This window comes from Grampus griseus (genome assembly GCF_964374135.1).
Source record: "Grampus griseus genome assembly, chromosome: 9".
NCBI lineage: Eukaryota > Metazoa > Chordata > Mammalia > Artiodactyla > Delphinidae > Grampus > Grampus griseus.
The window spans coordinates 76567106-76586443 of NC_139003.1; positions in this window are offsets into that span (position 1 = coordinate 76567106).

Genomic DNA, 19338 nt, shown 5'->3' on the forward strand with positions numbered 1-19338 from the left:
TCTATTGAGGTGATCCTATGGTTTTTCTTTTCAACTTGTTAGTATGGTGTATCACATTGATTGATTTGCGTATATTCATGTATCCTTGCATTCTTTGGATAAACCCCAGTTGATCATGGTGTAAGATACTTTTAATGTGCTGTTGGATTCTGTTCACTAGGATATTGTTGAGGATTTCTGCATCTATGTTCATAAGTGATATTGGCCTGTAGTTTTCTTTCTTTGTGGCATCTTTGTCTGGTTTTGGTATCAGGGTGATGGTGGCCTCGTAGAATGAGTTTGGGAGTGTTCCTCCCTCTGCTATATTTTGGAAGAGTTTGAGAAGGAAGCCATATGGTCCTGAACTTTTGTTTGTGGGAAGATTTTTAATCACAGTTTCAATTTCAGTGCATGTGATTGCTCTGTTTATATTTTCTATTTCTTCCTGATTCAGTCTCAGAAGGTTGCGCTTTTCCAAGAATTTGTCCATTTCTTCCAGGTTGTCCATTTTATTGGCATAGAGTTGCTTGTAGTAATCTCTCATGATCCTTTGTATTTCAGCAGTGTCAGTTGTTACTTCTCCTTTTTCCTTTCTAATTCTATTGATTTGAATCTTCTCCCTTTTTTTCTTGATGAGTCTGGCTAATGGTTTATCAATTTTGTTTATCTTCTCAAAGAACCAGCTTTTAGTTTTATTGATCTTTGCTATTGTTTCCTTCATTTCTTTTTCATTTATTTCTGATCTGATCTTTATGATTTCTTTCCTTCTGCTAACTTTGGGGTTTTTTTGTTCTTCTTTCTCTAATTGCTTTAGGTATGAGGTTAGGTTGTTTGAGATTTTTCTTAAGTTAGGACTGTACTGCTATAAACTTCCCTGTTAGAATTGCTTTTGCTGCATCCCATAGGTTTTGGGTCGTTGTGTTTTCATTGTCATTTGTTTCTAGGTAGTTTTTGATTTCCTCTTTGACTTCTTCAATGATCTCTTGGTTATTAATTCGTGTATTGTTTAGCCTCCATGTGTTTGTATTTTTTACAGATATTTTCTGGTAATTGATATCTAGTCTCATAGCGTTGTGGTCGGAAAAGATACTTGATACTATTTCAGTTTTCTTAAATTTACCAAGTCTTGATTTGTGACCCAAGTATGATCTAGCCTGGAGAATGTTCCATGAGCACTTGAAAAGAAAGTGTATTCTGTTGTTTTTGGATGGAATGTCCTATAAATATCAATTAAGTCCATCTTGTTTAATGTATCATTTAAAGCTTGTGTTTCCTTATTTATTTTCATTTTGGATGATCTGTCCATTGGTGAAAGTGGGGTGTTAAACTCTCCTACTATGAATGTGTTACTGTTGATTTCCCCTTTTATGGCTGTTACTATTTGCCTTATGTATTGAGGTGCTCCTATGTTGAGTGCATAAATATTTACAATTGTTATATCTTCTTCTTGGATTGATCTCTTGATCATTATGTAGTGTCCTTCTTTGTCTCTTGTAATAGTCTTAGTTTGAATGTCTATTTTGTCTGATTTCCAGCTTTCTTCTGATTTCCATTTGCATGGAGTATCTTTTTCCATGCCCTCACTTTCAGTCTGAATGTGTCCCTAGGTCTGAAGTGTGTCTCTTGTAGACAGCATATATACGGGTCTTGTTTTTGTATCCATTCAGCCAGTCTATGTCTTTTGGTTGGAGCATTTAATTCATTTACATTTAAGGTAATTATTGATATGTATGTTCCTATTACCATTCTCTTAATTGTTTTGGGTTTGATATTGTAGGTCTTTTCCTTCTCTTGTGTTTCCTGCCTAGAGGAGTTCCTTTAGCATTTCTTGTAAAGCTGGTCTGGTGGTGCTGAATTCTCTTAGCTTTTGCTTGTCTGTAAAGGTTTTAATTTCTCTGTCAAATTTGAATGAGATCCTTGCTGGATAGAGTAATCATGGTTGTAGTTTTTTCCCTTTCATCACTTTAAATATGTCCTACTGCTCCCTTCTGGCTTTCAGAGTTTCTGCTGAAAGATCAGCTGTTAACCTTATTTGGATTCCCTTTTATGTTATTTGTTGTTTTTCCCTTGCTGCTTTTAATATTTTTCTTTGTATTTAATTTTTGATAGTTTGATTAATATGTGTCTCGGCGTGTTTTTCCTTGGATTTATCCTGTATGGGACTCTCTGTGCTTCCTGGACTTGATAAAGTATTTCCCTTCCCATTGTCGGGAAGTTTTCAACTATAATCTCTTTAAATATTTTCTCAGTCCCTTTCTTTTTGTCTTCTTCTTCTGGGGCCCCTATCTTTCAAATGTTGGTGCATTTAATATTGTCCTAGCATTCTCTGAGACTGTCCTCAATTCTTTTCATTCTTTTTTCTTTATTCTGCTCTGCTGTAGTTATTTCCACTATTTTATCTTCCAGGTCACTTATCCATTCTTCTGCCTCAGTTATTCTGCTATTGATCCCTTCTAGAGAATTTTAAATTTCATTTATTGTGTTGTTCATCATTGTTTGTTTGCTCTTTAATTTTTTTAGGTCCTTGTTAAACGTTTCTTATATTTTCTCCATTCTGTTTCTGATATTTTGGATCATCTTTACTATCATTACTCTGTATTCTTTTTCAGGTAGACTGCCTATTTACTGTTTGTTAGGTCTTCTGGGTTTTTCCCTTGCTCCTTCATCTGCTGTGTGTTTCTCTGTCTTCTCATTTGCTTAACTTATTGTATTTGGGGTCTCCTTTTCACAGGCTGCAGGTTCATAGTTCCCATTGTTTTTGGTGTCTGCCCCCAGTGGCTAAGGTTGGTTCAGTGGGTTGTGAGGCTTCCTAGTGGAGGGGACTAGTGCCTGTGTTCTGGTGGATGAGGCTGGATCTTGTCTTTCTGGTGGGCAGGTCTGCATCTGGTGGTGTGTTTTGGGGTGTTTGTGAACTTATGATTTTAGGCAGCCTCTATGCTAATGGATAGAGTTGTGTTCCTGTCTTGCTAGTTATTTGGCATAGGGTGTCCAGGACTGTAGCTTGCTGGTCGTTGAGTGGAGCTGGGTCTTGGTGTTGAGATGGAGATGTCTGGGAGTTTTTTTCCGTCTGATATTACCTGGAGCTGGGAGGTCTCTTGTGGACCAATGTCCTTAACTTGGTTCTCCACTTCAGAGGCACACCCCTGACACCGGGCCGGAGCACCAAGACCCTGCCATCCACACGGTTCAGAATAAAATGGAGAATAAAAGAAAGGAAGAATAAAATAAAATAAAATAAACTTATTAAAATAAAAAATAATGTTTAAAAAAATCTAAAAGTATTTTAAAAGGAAAGAAAGAAAGAAGAGAGCAACCAAACCAAAAAACAAATTTTCCAATGATAACAAGCTCTAAAAACTATACTAAAAAAAACAAACAAACAAAAAAGACGGACAGACAGAACCTTAGGACAAATGGTAAAAGCAAAGCTCTACAGACAAAATCACACACAGAAGCATACACATACACACTCACAAAAAGAGAAAAAGGGAAAAAAATATATCTGCCGTTGCTCCTTAAGTCCACCTCCTCAATTTAGGATGATTCGTTGTCTATTCATGTATTCCACAGATGCAGGGTACATCAAGTTAATCGTGGAGATTTAATCCTCTGCTTCTGAGGCTGCTGGGAGAGATTTCCGTTTCTCTTTGTTCGCACAGCTCCAGGGGCTCAGCTTTGGATTTGGCCCCGCCTCTGCGTGTAGGTCACCTGAGGGCGTCTGTTCTTTGCTGGGGGCAGGGGGGGGGCGGGTACGGATGCCGGGCGAGCCTGCGGCGGCAGAGGCCGGCGTGACGTTGCACCAGCCTGAGGTGCGCCGTGTGTTCTCCCGGGGAAGTTGTCCCTGGATCACGGGACTCTGGCAGTGGCAGGCTGCACAGGCTCCCCGGAAGGGAGGTGTGGAGAGTGACCTGTGCTCGCACAGAGGCTTCTTGGTGGCGGCAGCAGCAGCCTTAGTGTCTCATGCCCGTCTCTGGAGTCCGGGCTGATAGCCGCGGCTCGCGCCCGTTTCTGGAGCTCCTTTAAGCGGCGCTTTTAATCCCCTCTCCTCGCACACCGGGAAACAAAGAGGTAAGAAAAAGTCTCTTGTCTCTTCGGCAGCTCCAGACCTTTTCCCGGATTCCCTCCCGGCTAGCTGTGGTGCACTTGCCCCCTTCAGGCTGTGCTCACGCTGCCAACCCCAGTCCTCTCCCTGCACTCCGACCGAAGCCCGAGCCTCAGCTCCCAGCCCCGCCCGTCCCGACCGGTGAGCAGACAAGCCTCTCGGGCTGGTGAGTTTTGGTCGGCACCGATCCTCTGTGCCGGAATCTCTCCGCTTTGCCCTCCACACCGCTTTGCTGCGCTCTCCTCTGCGGCTCCGAAGCTTACCCCTCCGCCACCCGCAGTCTCCGCCCGCCAAGGGGCTTCCTAGTGTGTGGGAACCTTTCCTCCTTCACAGCTCCCTCCCACTGGTGCGGGTCCCGTCCCTATTCTTTTGTCTCTTTTTTCTTTTGCCCTACCCAGGTACGTGGGGAGCTTCTTGCCTTTTGGGAGGTCTGAGGTCTTCTGCCAGCGTTCAGTGGGTGTTCTGTAGGAGCTGTTCCGCATGTAGATGTGTTTCTGATGTATCTGTGGGGAGGAAGGTGATCTCCACGTCTTACTCTTCTGCCAACTTGAAGCTCCTCTCCCAGGGGTGATTTTTTTTTTTTTTTTTTTTTGAGGTACGTGGGCCTCTCACTGTTGTGGAGCACAGGCTCCGGACGTGCAGGCTCAGCGGCCATAGCTCACAGGCCAGCCGCTCCGCGGCACATGGGATCTTCCCGGACTGGGGCACGAACCCGTGTCCCCTGCATCGGCAGGCGGACTCTCAACCACTGCGCCACCAGGGAAGCCCCCTAGGGGTGAATTTTAAAACGTGAAAAGTTGCTATCACTTTGTGCCCTTCTTTCACTTTATTATGACTTTTAGCCAAATACCTAATTTTGGTGTTCCCTGATCCCTAATCTTACTACTCTTGCAGTAAATTAGTGGTTAAAGGATGCAGCTTGAGAAAATCCCAACAGTGGGAAACTCAGAGAAATACTTAAAAATATTATTTTAAAGACAGCTCTAAATTTAAATAAGAGACTATTAGCTTCTGCCATAGTATCATTTCAGTGGTCCTGAGGAAGTTCTCTGCAACTCCCAGCGCCCCACCCCCAGACATTTTTGGTGATGCCTTAAATTCCTTCAGCAGAGCACAAAGCATTTAATTCCAACTTGACTTAAGTCTTGGTAGTTTCGGACTAAATTAAACTAAGGGGCAAATGACTGACAGTAGACCCTTGTCTGGTTTTAACTCTTTGGAGGGTTAGAGGAAGCTGAGCTTATAAGGGTCCATCAGAGTCAGAATCAGGCATAGAAACAGGGTAGGTGGGGAGATGGGAGGATGCTGACGCAAAACTCTACCTAGTTCACATATTTTCCTGCGTCCTCTCCAATGTCTCCTCAATCTTGGCACAAAAGGAGATTATTGGAAAAAACTTTACATTTTATTTGTTCATTAATCTTCTGTACGGAGCTTAGCAAACCACCAGACTTCCAACTTTCCCACAAACAACACAGAACACCTTTGGTAGATCAGTGGGGTTGAGCATGGGGACCAGGGAAAGAGGTGCTTTACACCTCCAGGCCCTATTCCATGTAGTCAGTTCTCTGTCACTTGTTTAATCTGTTTTTTCTGGAGTCCTGTATGTATATGACTTTTGTATAATTAAGGAACATGTTTAGGTAGGATGATCAGGTACCATCCTGAGATTACAAGGTTGGGGAGTCATAGAAGGCTGGGCTAATTGCTTACTTGGTGAATGGGGTACATTCAGTCCCTGCCTAAGGCTTCACATGTGGCTTTGAAGCATATAGCAGAGTTCACAAACACACAGTCTGTGGTAGATTATTAAAAAAGAAGTACTCAAAAGGAACATAACTTTAATACCTGTTGCATTCTTGTGGCCAGGTTTATCCATAAGAAGCATAAACATTATAGGAGACATACTTTGATTTTGCCTGTGTGTCACCCTTTACTCTGGTTAACAGTGCCCCATCTTTCTTTTAAAAAGTTATCTACGTCCATTTTATGGGTCATGATGGAATTGTCAGTAACATATACTGATTCCCCATGCCCCCCCACCCCTGGTCCCACTGGCCCAAGTACCCACATGAGATTCAAGTTAGGCCGATCTGACTGCTGGGATTTTGAGTCTAATGTAAGTAGCTCACCAATGGAATCAACTTGGAATTGAGTCTTTCTGATGTCAGAGCCTCAAAGATATTTCCTTTGACATTTGGTATTTTCCCTTAATACCCTTCCTAAAAGCTATTTCTCAGTGATGTCTCCAGAGAGGTCTGGGTTCCTGTCCTCCTCAAGGCCTGGTTGTCCAGGTAGTTTTCTGATTCTATAGGCTACACACTGGTAGCTAATAATTAAAAAAATAAATTTTTATTGACGTAGAATTGATTTATAATGTGTTAATTTCTGCTGTACAGCAAAGTGACTCAGTTATATATATATATATACACTCTTTTTCATATTCTTTTCCATTATGGTTTATCACAGGATAGAGTATAGTTCCCTGCGCTATACAGTAGGACCTTGGTATTTATCCATCCTTGTATATACTAGTTTGCATCTGCAAATCCCAAACTCCCAATCCTTTCCTCCCCGCCTTGCTCCCCCTCGACAACCACAAGTCTGTTCTCTATGTCTGTGAGTCTGTTTCTGTTTCATAGATAAGTTCAACTGTGTCGTATTTTAGATTTCACATATAAGCGATATCGTATGATATTTATCTTTGTCTGGCTAACTTCACTCAGTATGACAATCTCTAGGTCCATCCATGTTGCTGCAAATGGCATTATTTCATTCTTTTTTTATGGCCGAGCGCATTGCATCTTCTTTATCCATTCACCTGTCGATGGACGTTTAAGTAGTTTCCACGTCTTGGCTATTGTGAATAGTGCTGCTATGAACATAGGGGTGCATCTGTCGTTTTGAATTGCAGTTTTGTCTGGGTATATGCCCGGAAGTGGGATTTCTGGATCATATGGCAACTCTATTTTTAGTTTTTTGAGGAACTCCCATTTTGTTTTCCATAATGGCTGCACCAATTTACATTCCCAACAGCAGTGTAAGAGGGTTCCCTTTCTCCACACCCTCTCAAATATTTGTTATTTGTAGACTTTTTAATGATGGCCATTCTGACTGGTGTGAGTTTCTACCCCATTGTAGTTTTGATTTGCATTTCTCTGATAATTAGTGTTGATGAGCAGCTTTCCATGTGCCTGTTCACCATCTGTATGTCTTCTTTGGAGAAATGTCTATTTAGGTTTTCTGCCCATTTTTTGATTGGGTTGTTTTTTGTTATTGAGTTGTATGAGCAGTTTGTATGGTTTGGAAATTAAGCCTTTGTTGGTTTCATCATTTGCAAATACTTTCTCCCAGTCTGTATGTTGTCTTTTCATTTTGTTTGTGGTTTCCTTTGCTGTACAAGAGCTTTTAAGTTTGGTTAGGTCCCATTTGTTTATTTTTGCTTTTATTTCTATTGCTTTGGGAGACTGATCTAAGAAAATGTTGGTATGATGTATGTCAGAGAATGTTTTGCCTGTGTTCTCTTCTAGAAGTTTTATGGTGTCATGTCTTACATTTAAGTCTTTAAGCCATTTTGAGTTTATTTTTGTGTATGGTGTGAGGATGTGTTCTAACTTCATTGGGTTACATGTGGTTGCCCAACTTTTCCAATACCACTTGCTGAAGAGACTGTTTTTTCCCTGTTGTATCTTCTTGCCTCTGTTGTCAAAGTTTAATTGACTGTAGATGTGTGGGTTAATTTCTGGGCTGTCTGTTCTGTTCATTGATTCCTATGTCTGTTTTTGTGTCAATACCACACTGTTTTGATTAATGTATCTCTGTAGCATTGTCTGAAGTCTGGGAGGGTTATGCCTCCTACTTTGTTATTTTTCCTCAGGATTGCTTTGGTAATTCTGGGTCTTTTATAGTTCCAGATAAATTTTAGGATTATTTGTTCTAGTTCTGTGAAAAAATGTCATGGGTAATTTGATAGAGATCACATTAAATCTGTAGATTGCTTTGGGGTAGTATGGCCAACTTAACACTATTAATTATTCTAATCCAAAAGCATGAGATACCTTTCCATTTCTTTGAATCACCTTCAATTTCCTTCATTAATGTTTTGTAGTCCTCAGCATATAAATCTTTCACCTCCTTGGTGAGGTTTATTCCTAAGTATTTTATTTTTTTTGATGAGATTTTAAAAGGGATTTTTTGTTTACATACACTTTCTGATGTTTCGTTGTTAGTGTAAAGAAATACAGCTGATTTCTATATGTTAATCTTGTATCCTGCTACCTTGCTGAATTTGCTTATCAGTTCTAGTAGTTTTTATGTGGAGTCTTTAGGGTTTTCTATATATAGTATCATGTCATCTGCATATAATGACAATTTTACCTCTTCTCTACTAATTTGAATACATTTTATTTCTTTTTTTTATCTGGTTGCTGGGTCTAGGACTTCCAATGTTGAAGAGAAGTGGTGAGAGTGGGCATCCTTGTCTTGTTCCAGATTTTAGAGGGAGGGCTTTCAGCTTTTCACTGGTGAGTATTATATTGGCTGTGGGTTTGTCATGAATAGCTTTTATTATGTTGAGATATATTCCCTCTATTGCCACTTTGGTGAGGGTTTTTTATCATGAATGGATGTTGGATTTTATCGAATGTTGTTTTCTGCATCTATTGAAATGATCATGTGGGTTTTGTCTTTTGTTGCTGTGGTGTATCACATTGATTGATTGTCATACGTTGAACCAACCTTGTGACCCTGGGATGAATCCAACTTGGTCATCATGGTGTATGGTCTTTTTAATGTGTTATTGGATTTGGTTTGCTAATAATTATTTATTAGCAATTAATTATTGGTAGCTAATAATGTCAGTAAATTTTAAAAATTAAGTTAGCCAGAATTGTTTTCTAATTTAAATTTGACTGCTGAATTGATACATATGTAGATCACTGGTATCATCTCATCCCTGATAAGAGGGAGCCTCTGCCTCTGACTGGAATCTTGTGTGTCCAGTATCAGGTTAGGCAAAGTGAGAGCGTGAATGAATTTTACCAAAGGCAGCAGTGCATGGTCTTGAGGCTAAGATGTGAGATATCTTTCTGTGAAACACCTATAATCCAAAACCTGGCCAACCCTTTAGTAGAGTCATTGATCCAAAGAGTTATGCAGGATGAGAAAAGTGGAAGCATGAAACACAGCAGCAAGAAGGCAGGAAAAGGGAGGTGTATCTTTACTGAAGAAATATTCTGAGTCTTGGAATCTAGCCAAAAGATATATTTTGTAGTTGACCTATGCCTTCTCTCTGGCCAAGAGAGTTGTTCTATTGGCTGTTATTGATTCTGCTCAGAGAATATACTTCACTTAAGTCACATTGTACCCATGAATTTCTGCTTAATTTTGTACTCTTCTACTTGCCTTCCCCCTTTGCCCCATTCCTTTGCTTGGGCTATTTTTTCTGTGTGAATTTTACTTTTCAGTTTGTCCAATGACATACTCATCCTTTGAGATTTATCTCCTCTGAGAAAACTTTTTTTGATTCAGCAATCAGATATTAGATTTCACTTATTCATTACACTGCAAAAAAACCTTCGCAGCATTATTTTATAGTAAGAATTAGGGAAAGTGGTGGTGGTGAGAGTACTCGAAGCAAATGAAACGAAGGATGTGCAAAAAGCAGGAGCTGAGAGAGTTCCTGGCATATTTAGAAACCTAAATATGTGTATTCATTACTTATTATTGGAACTTAGTTGGTGATGGGGTGGGGTGAGGGTGCTTAGCAGAAGAGACTGGAGAGGTTGATAAGGTTTGCTTGAAATTAGTGGACATAGTAAGGACTGTTAGAACCAAATGTTAAGGCATTAACATATCACAGTAAGAAAAGTAATGCATAAAAAAAGTGACTCGAAATTTATAAATAAAATAAGTAGTCACAAAGTTAAAAAAAAATGATTCAGAGGAGGGTAACTTCATCAAAAGAGTTTCAGCAGCTAAGGTGCGGTTGAGAAAGACGACTGAAATGAGATTGGGCAGTTGCCCAGGATAGTGGTTCTGCAATCTGGTTGCACATTAGAATCACCTGTGGAGCTTTGTAAACATTGAAATAGCCAAGTTACACCCCATACCAATTAAATTAGAATATCTGGGGTGCTGCCAAGCGTTAGTATTTTTAAAGATCTTTAGGTCATTAGTACGTGCAGCAACATTTGGAAACCAGTGGCCGACACCAACATTGACTTCATTTTATTTCCTAAGGTTCATTTTGTGTAACAGAGCTTTGCAGTCAAAAGAGACATAGTGAGAGAGGACATTTAAAAAAATGTACTCATGAATCCTCTTGTCTGTACCAGGCACTGGAATGCCTAATGGAATTTTAGAACCATATTGAAAGTCAAATTGCTTTTCTTTTTTCTTAAATTGTCAAAATACCTATGCTATCTTGTCTGTCATCATATACTTTAGGATAAGACATGACTGATAACTCATTATGTGCTGAAAATCAGAGATGACAGTAATGCATACGAAGTGCTGTTCACATGACACAATTCCTGGTACCCCTAAGCCACAAGAAAATGTTCTTGTGAATTCCCGCTTTGTCTGGTTAATTGCCTAAGACAATGACCTTACCATTCTTTTTATGAAAGAGGAAAGTGAGATGCAAGGAACTGGAGCTAGAATCTAGGTTTATTGATTCTCATGCCCCAATTACATCTGTTGTCCCTGCACTACCTGATAGACCAAGCCAAAGCTGGATGCTCACATGATGAAAGCTGGATGCCAGAAATGCTATTTTTAGAATAAAAAGTGGCAATATGAAAATTTTGCTTTGAAATCAATCTATTTACCCCAAAGGCATCATATTTCCTATGAAACAGCTGGAGATTAAAGACAGGTCAGTGAGAAGGTAATGCTTAAAATATGAGGTAAGGAAGAAAGATTATTATTCCTGAGGATAATTCCAAGTATGTTATCTTAGTCTGGGCTGTTGTAACAAAGTACCATAGATGAGGTGGCTTATAATTACAGAAATTTATTTCTCACAGTTCTAGGGGGTGGTGGTGTGAGACTAGGGTGCCAGCATGGTCAGGTTCCGGTGAGGGCTCTTTGTGTGTTGCCGACTGATGACTTCTCATTGTATCCTCACATGGTATAAAGAGCAAACGAGCTCTCTGGCCTCTTCTTACAAGGATGCTAACCTCATTCATGAGGATTCCATCCTCATGACCTAATTGCCTCCCAAAAGCCCCATCTTCAAATATCATCAAACTGGGGACTGGATTTCAAATACGAATTTTGGGGTGACACAAACATTCAGTCTATAACATATATTAACCTACAGATAAACCAGGAAGTATTTATTGTCCATCTACAATGTCCTTAACATTCACCAGGCATTATGGTGCAAACAAAGAGTTGGTAGTTTCTTGTATAAGGAGATTGCAACGTATTGGTGAGCTATGACAGCACTTGCTATAAAGTGGTCATGTATAGTGATACAGGATGTAATTGTTTGGTGAAGCTAAAGCACCAAAGCACATTTAGCGTCTTCTAAGTTACTCCTTATTTTATAATATTTAATGAAGAGGGGAAGAAAAAGACTTTGAATGTGATAATGTCTCTTTAGCTAATAAACTCCTCCGTCAGCTGATCCTCCACCAGACTGTGAGTTCCTTGTTATAGAGATTTTTAAAATCTTTGATTCCTCTGCAGAGTGTCCCTCAATTTGATAATTGTAGAACTTCCCTTAAACAAAGATAAAAGACACACAACTAACATCAAACTTAATGGTGAAAAACAGAAAGCTTTTCCTCTAAGATCAGGAACAAGAAAAGGAGGCCCACTCTCACCATTTCTATTCAGCATAGTAGTGGGATTCCTAGACAGAGCAATTAGGCAAGGAAAAGAAATAAAAGGTATCTAAATTAGAAAGAAGTAAAATGGTCTATTTTTGCAGGTGACATGATCTTATATATACGGAAAACACCAAACACGACCAAGAAACTCTTAGAACTAATCAACAAATTCAGTCAAGTTACAGAATACAAAATCAACATACAAAAAATCAGTGTTTTTTCTATACACAAACAATGAACTAGGGAAATGAAAAGGAAATTTAGAAAATCTCATTTAAAATAGCATCAAAAAAAAAATACTTAGGAATAAACTTAACCAAGGAGGTGAAAGCCCTTTACACTGAAACGTACACAAGAAATTAAAGAAGTCACAAACAAATGGCAAGACATCCCATGTTTATGGATTGGAAGACTTAGTAATTGTTAAAATGTCCATACTACCCAAAATGATCTACAGATTCAATGCTATCCTCATCAAAATTCCAGTGGCATTTTTTGCTGAAATGGAGAAAAATCCTGAAATTCATATGGAAACATGAAAGACCCAGAATATTCAAGATGATCTTGAGAAAGAAGAACAAATCTGGAGACATCACATTTTTTATTTCAAAATATATTACAAGGCTACAGTAATTAAAATAGTATGTTATTGGCATAAAGACAGACATATACACCAATGGAACAAAATAGAGAGTCCAGAAATAAATCCATTCATATGTAGTCTATGGTCTTCAACAAGATACCAAGAATACACAATGGTGAAAGAACAGTCTCTTCAATAAATGGTGTTGGAAAAACTGGATATCCACACGCAGAAGAATAAAATTGGACCCTTATCTCATACATACAAAGATCAACTCAAAATGGGATTAATGATTTAAATGTAAGACCCCAAACTGTAAAACTACTAAAAGAAAACAAAGAGAATTAGCTTCTTGACATTGGTCTTGGCAATGATCTTTTTAGGTATGACACCAAAAGCACAGGTAAAGAAAGCGAAAATGGACAAGTGGAATAATATGAAACTAAAAATCTTCTGTACGGGAAAGGAAACATCAATACAGTAAAGGCAACCTATAAAATAGGGAAAATATTTGCAAACCATTTATCTGGTAAAGGGTTAATATATAAAATATATAATAAAAACTACAACTCAATAGAAAAAACAAAACAATCCAATTAAAAATGGGCAAAGGAGTTGAATAGGCATTTCTCTAGAGAAGACATGCAAATAGGCACCAGGTACATGAAAAGCTGCTCAATATGGAAATGTAAATCAAAACCACAATGAGTTATAAATTCACAACTATTGCAATGGCTATCATCAAAAAGACTAGAGATGAGTGTTGGTGAGGGCATAGAGAAATCTGAACACTTCTACATCGTTGATGAGAAGGTAAAATGGTACAGCCACTATAGAGCACAGTATGGAGGTTTCTCAAAAAATTGAAAATAAAATTACCTTATGATCCAACAGTCCCACTCCTGGATAGACTTCAAAAGAGATGAAATAAGAATCTTGAAGAGATACCTGCACTCCCATATTCATTGCTGCATTATTCACAGTAACCAAGATGTGGAGACAAATGTCCATCAACAGAAGAACGGATAAAGAAAATGTGATATATATATATATGCAGTGGTATATTATTCAGTATTCTAAAAGAGGGAAATCCTACTATTTGCAACAATATGAATGACCCTGGAGGACATTAAGCTAAGGAAAATAAGGCAGTCACCAATGGACAAATACTGCAGGATTCCATTTATATGAGATATCTAAAATAGTCAAACACGCAGAAACAGAATAGAATGGTGGCTGCCAGGGCCTGGGGGGAGGGAAAATAGGGAGTTACTTTGCAATGGATATAGAGTTTCAGTTATACAAGATGAATAAACCTAGAGATCTGCTGTACAACATAATGCCTATACTTAACAATACAGTACTGTGCGCTTAGCCTGAGATTTACCCTCTTAACAAATGTTTAAGTGTTCTTACTACAAAAATGAAACATTAAACCAAAAAACAAAAAAAAAAAAAAAAGAAAAGAAAGCAAAACCAAAAACTCTAGCAAAGGGAGACAAAACACTTTTGGAGGTGACGGATCTGTTGATTACCTTGGTTATGGTGATGGTATTGCAGGTGTATGCATATATCTAAACTCAGCAAATTGTATACATTAAACGTGCATTTTTTGTATGTAAATTACATCTCAATAAAGCTGTTAAAAATTGAGAAAAAAGATAGTGAATCATTAGTTACGTTGTTCTTGGTCCACCCGTTTTACTTCATAGTTTAAATTTCTCTTCAAATTACAGTTCCTGAGATCATTGACTTTGGGCTGCATAGAGCAAACTGCAGATTTAAATTCTTCATTCTGCTACGAAGTTTAAATTTTTTTACTTGTCATTTAGGTACTTTGACATTGTATAGGTACATCTTATATGAAGGTATTTTAGAAAATAATGCATTGACAATTCGCATCACATAAGGTGGTCTCAATGTGAATGAATTTTATAACACCGGGATGCATACATTTGCTAAAACAAGCCTTGAAAGTGCTAATAGAATACCACCACGTCTGAAATGAGGGAGCGTATTTTTTCTATTGTAAATTCAATTATTTAGTTATCTTTGTCTACTTTAGAAGACCTTTAAATGTATTTTTAGCTCTGCCTTTTTCTATTTCTTAGAATGTATAAACTCTAGATCTTAAATGAAAAATTGCAGTCCTCTAGTTTTGTTAACCTTTTCTGATGGATCACTGGTTTTCCTTTCTGCAGTGGCAATGGGAAGACATAATACAGTGATACACATCATTGAATTTTTAAATTAAACTGGAAAAATTAAACCTTTAGTGAATTTACTTTAAGGGTTGATGAAAATCCATTATGCTCAAAGAAAGTTTAAAGGTAGTATAACTTGTTTTTACATGGTGCCTGGGAGACAATTCCTAAACATGGATCAAAAATAGAACAGTATATTTTAAGTGTAAAAATAAATATATCTACCCGTGTACTTTAATATTACTGAATAAAATGTAACTGATATTTTTTGAATATCTACTCTGTGTCAGGAACTGTATTATTTTGTTAACCATATAGGGAAAATAATTCAGGGTGGGTTAAAATGATTCATTTACAGAGCAAAAGTTAATTTGACCAGATTGTTAGGTATTGATTGTTATTATTTTCCTTGTGCCTATTTTAAGTGTCCATTCCTGTAACCCCCACCACAATTAAAATATTGAAAGTTTTTATTACCCCTAAAAGTTTCTTCATGTCCGTTTATAGAAAACTTTCCTCCAAACCCAGGCCCAGGCAACCACTGATTGCTTTCTGAACTTTCCTGAAGACCTAAGCCACAGGAAATACTTTCTCTGTTTTGCATTTACTTGAATTAAATATAAATAAAATTATACAGTATGCATTCTTTTATATCTGGCTTATCTGTCGACATAATGTTTTGAGATTCCTTTGTGTGTGTCATTAGTTTGTTCATTTTTATTGCTGAATAATAGTCCATTGAATGGATATACTGAATTTCTTTCTACATTCCCTTGTCAGTGGCCATTAGGTTGTTCCCCAGTTTGGGCTATAATGAGTAAAGCTGCTGTGAGCATATGTTTTGAATTTCTATTGACTCAATACCTACGAGTGGAATAGTTGCATGGTGGGAGTAGTACATGCTTAACTCTTTGAGAGAATGCCAGATGATTTTCCAAAGTAGTTGTACTGCTCCACATTTCCAGCAGCAAGCCATGAAAGCTACAGCTAGCTCCACTACATCGTCACCAAAACCTGTGAGGCGTCTTTTCACTTCTAACCATTCAAGTGGATCTCATTAAATTTATACTTAATACTCATTTCCCTGACCTGTTGTTTTTAATCATCTTTTCAGGTACTTAACTGATCATTTATATATCTATTCTTGTGAAATGTACATTCAAATTTTGCCAGATTATATTGTATTTTTCTTATTAATAGTTGTAAGAGATTTTTAAAATATATTCTGGGTACAAGTTCTTTGTTGAATATATGTACTGAGAACACTGGGAATTATCCTTCAGACTATGGATTGTTTTTATTTTTTATTTTAATGCTGGCTTTTAATGCTGGCTTTCAAAGACCAAAAGTTGTAAATTTTGATGAAGTATGATTTTTCAATATTTCAATGGTTGTATTTTTTTCTTTTCTAAGAAGTTATTATGTAACCCAAGTTTGTCTTCTATATTTTTTGGGGAGCTTTAATCCATTTCATATTTTTGCATGTAGTGTGCAGTAGGGTGAGTGTTCCTCTTTTCCTCTTGTGTATATTTAATTTTTCTAGTATTGTTTATTGACTATTCATTCTCCATTGATTTCCCTTGGAACTTGTGCTGAAAATCAATTTATTATATATGTATAGTTCAGTGTTTGAACTTTCTACCTCCCTAACTATCCTCATATCAATAACACACTCTCTTGATTATTATACCTAGATTATTTCCAGTGGTTGTTTATCATGGAAATGGAAATGTTTACCACTTTCCTTTATATCCTATTATACTCCATTCCTAGGTTTTTTACACTACATTTCCGTAAATTTTAGAATCTGCTTCTCAAATCCTTGAAAACCTACTAGTTTGATTAAAATTATATTGAATCCATATTTCAATTAAGGGAGAATTGATATCTTAATATTAACAAGTTTCCTAATATAAGCTTTTGGATACTTTTATAATTTTTTTTTTATACTTTTGCAACTTTTTGTTGTTAGTATATTGAAATATATTTAACGTTTGGGTGCTGTTCTTCTAGCCTGTAACCTTGTGAAAATCACTTATTGGTTGTAGTAGCTTTTTTGTGGATTCCTTAGGATTTTCTGTATGCATGATGGTATGAAGTGTGAGTGAAGAGATTTTACATCTTTCTTTCAGTCTTCCTGTCTTTTACTTCTTCTTATTGCCTTACACACTGTCTAGACTTCCACTGCACTGTTCAATAGAAGTGCTGAGAATCAATATTCTTTCCTTTTGTTGATCTTAAGAGGAAAACATTGAGTTTTTCATCATTAATTTTTTCATATATATCCTTTATCAGGTTGAAGTTTATATTTCTAGTATCTATACTTTCTATTCTTTTCTAGGGAATACAAAGGCTTTTTTCCCCCAATCCTAGTATCTATTCCTAGAAAAATAGATACTTGTCTGTAGTTTCCTTGTCTGTAGTTTGCTTTCTTCTTCTACTCCAGTATTTTCCCAGACCTTTGTATTATTTCCTCCTCAGCTGTTTGATAGGATTCACCATGGAAGCCTGTGGATATTGTTATTAATTGTAGTCTGCAAATGTTGATGTGTTGTTGATATATTTTTATTACCATTCATTTCAATACATCTAATTTTCTTCTGTGACTTCTTAGACTCAGTAGCATTATTCAATAATGTGTGGCTCAATTTCCAAATAGTTGAGGATTTTTCTATATTTGTTAGTGATTTCTACTTTAATTCAGTTGTGGGAATGTTTAATTAATTTAAAATTTATTATGACATTTTAAGGCCCAACAAATGGTCTGTCTCCATTACTATTCCATTTAAACTTGAAAAGAATGTATATTCTGCTGTGGTTTGGTGGAGTTTTATCCCTGTCTATTAGGTCAATTTGATTGGCAGTTTTGTCCAAGTCTTGTATATCACTACTGATGTCACGTTTACTTGTATTATCAATTTCTGAGAGTGGAGCATTGACATCTCCAACTTAAAATTTTGGATTTGTCTACTTCTCCTTTATTTTTTTCCATTATTGCTTCATATATTTTGAAGCCCTGTTAGTGGCACATAAATTATGGTTTGTGTATCTTCTTGATGAATTGACCCTTTATTACTATAAAATATCTCTTTTTCTCCCTGGTGATATATTTGTTCTGAAGCGTACCTTTTTTTCTGAAAATAAAACAGCCACTCTAGCTTTCTTATGTCTGGGGGTTTGTGTGGTATGTCTCTTTCCATTCTTTTATTTTTAACCTGTGTCTCTATTTTTAAAGTGGGTTTCTTACAGATAAGGTATTGTGGGTGTTGATTTTTTTCTCCAAGCTGAAAATTTCTGCTTTTTATGTAATTGGAATGTAGACCACTTACATTGAATGTGGTTATTGATATGGTTATGTTTAAGTTTATAATCTTGCAAGTTGTTTTCCATCTGTCTTATCTGTTCTTTGTTCCACTTTTTTTCTCTTTCCTTGCTTTGTTTTAGTTTTTTTTTTTTTTGTATTTCATTTTAGCTGCATAATTAATTATATCTCTCTCTTTCAAAAATATTTCAGTGGTTATATTAGGGTTTACAATATGAATCTTTAACTTACCACACTCTACTTTTGAATAGTATTATATCCCTTCACATATAATGTAAGAAACTTAAAACAGTATAGTCAAAGACAAGATGGAAAAATTAGATCTATTGCTGTGATAGTTTTATTTCCACATAAGATAAGCTATAAACTCCACAATATATTATAAGGTGGGTTTTTTGTTTGTTTGTTTGTTTTTGCTGTATCCAATTATCTTCTAGAGAAATTTTTAAATTTAAAATTTTAAAAAATATTCACATATATTTTCATCATTCTGTAGCTCTTCATTCCTTTTGTATAGAACCAAATATCCATCTGGCATCTCTCTTCATGGAGAACTTTCTTTAATATCTGACTGACTCCTTCCTCATTCCCTCCCCCTCTCCCCCCATTGATCCCTCTTTCACTAATTTCCAAACTTTCATTGAGTATGAAGTAATTGGACTTGTTATTTGTAATCATTTAATAACAACTAACTAGTATTCCAAATGCCAAGGCCTTCTGTATATAAATTTAGGTTTATAACTAGGGAATGCATGGAAAGATAAGTTATGTTTTGCTGTGGTTGTGAGTTAGATATACATTATGGTCTAAAATATGAAATGAAATCTTTCTGGGAAAAAGAAACCTTTATTGAACTTACTTTAAGCTTGTTGAAAGGATTTATAGAATAGGCTTTTTAAAAAATCTCAGGAATACATACTAGGAGAGATGTTTCTTCCATTTAGATAACTAGTAATGCTCTAGGCATTTTTCATGATGTAGATTTGAGTTTACCTGGTAAGGTTCTCAGTTCATGAACTAACTTCAGTATTGAGTTTATTTTTTCTTTTTCTGTTTGGTAACATGTGTGTCCCTTTGGTTTCCACTTAGGAAAAATCGTAACAAAGGCTCAGCTCTCAACAGGAACATATTAATGTGAAATTGCTTCATAGTGCATTAATCTCAGGAAATAGAAATAATCATTTTAGATGAATTTGGGGTAAGTTTTTATGGGGAGAGAAAAAATAAGGACTGTAAACCTAATATAGTACCTAGAGATTTAATGACAGCTGAAAAAATATGTTTGAGAATTCCTGAGCTGGTTTATTGAT